Source organism: Condylura cristata, unplaced genomic scaffold (assembly GCF_000260355.1).
Source record: "Condylura cristata isolate star-nosed mole 26May11 unplaced genomic scaffold, ConCri1.0 scaffold00027, whole genome shotgun sequence".
Lineage (NCBI taxonomy): Eukaryota > Metazoa > Chordata > Mammalia > Eulipotyphla > Talpidae > Condylura > Condylura cristata.
The window spans coordinates 1,113,769-1,115,102 of NW_004567128.1; positions in this window are offsets into that span (position 1 = coordinate 1,113,769).

Sequence of the window (1,334 nt, forward strand, 5' to 3'; positions counted from 1 at the left end):
TTCTGAGCCCAGGGACGGGGCAGAGGAAACAGATACTGAATGGAGTGTTCTACAATCTGCGCGCTAACCTCACCCAAGAGTTTGCGTGTGATTTAAAGGGGTCAGATGCGCCGTCGAGACAGTGGTGTCCACGCAAGTCTTCGTAAGGACACGGCCGGCCCTTGGGGGTGCCCACAGACACAGCCGCCTGGCTGGCTCGGGAGAGGAGCCGGGTGTTGGAGTCCACCCTTGGCCTGCGGCGAGGTCTCAGGGGGCTGCAAGGCCCTTCGGTGGCACCGAAGGTCTCAGGAAGACGTGGAGCATACACGCGGTGGAATATTACTCGGCCGTGAAAAAGATAAACTCGTGGCAACGTGCATGGGGCTGGGAGGGGTCGTGCCGAGTGAAATAAGCCAGAAGGAAAAAGAAAGATACCGGATGGTTCACTCATAGCAGGAGCATAAAGGGCCGGGGGGAGAAAAGTAACTGCAGGAAAATAAAAACGAAAATCTCCCCTTCCTTCCTGTCCTCTGCACCAACACAAAGGTGCTAAAAATCGGTGCTCGTTCTACAGAATTAAGCGGACTCTGTGCTGCTCCAGGCATCAGCAGATGACTCACAGTCGCCGACTGAAAAATATTGTTTTAATGAGCCCCCTGCACGTCTCGTTTAAGGTATATTAACAGTAATGATATGCAAAAGTCAATATTCTTTATTACTCTGGCGCCCGGAATTCCTCGACCCACTTGACAGTTTGAGATGGCCACGGGGAAGAATGTGACTTTCAAGGAGAATTAAATGGCATTTATTGCAGTGACTGATGATCAGCCCAAGAACAGGGCATTTTTCTACTGCAGTAGAGGAAATAATTTAATTAGTCTGTTACGGTAAATGTTCTGATTTTAATACAGGAGCTCGTGGCCCGCGGTGATGGGAAAGAAATGAGCCCTGACTCTGACTGTGGGGTGAATTGGACTTTGCGGGGCAGGGAAATTAATTACAAATGCCCTCTCTGTAAGGTTGCTGCATGTTTGTGTGATAAATGATGTAATTATTAGCTGTCCAGTGTACAAATAGTCACACATTGACATTGCAGCTTATGAATTCCAACAGCCACCGTTGTGTAGAACATATTCATCACCTGTAATTGCTCGGGAAAGGGGGGGGGGACATCTTTGTTCTCAGAGTTCTCCCCATGATTTTCAGGCAGTAACTACTGGAAGACACTGCGTGGAAATGCACTAAATTTCGAAGGACAGACTCATGGCCCAGGGAGCCGAGGCCGGGATAAACAGCAAGAGTCACTGTAAAGTAGGTGAGGTTGCAGGGAGGGGCCAGAGTCTGCAGGGAGGGGC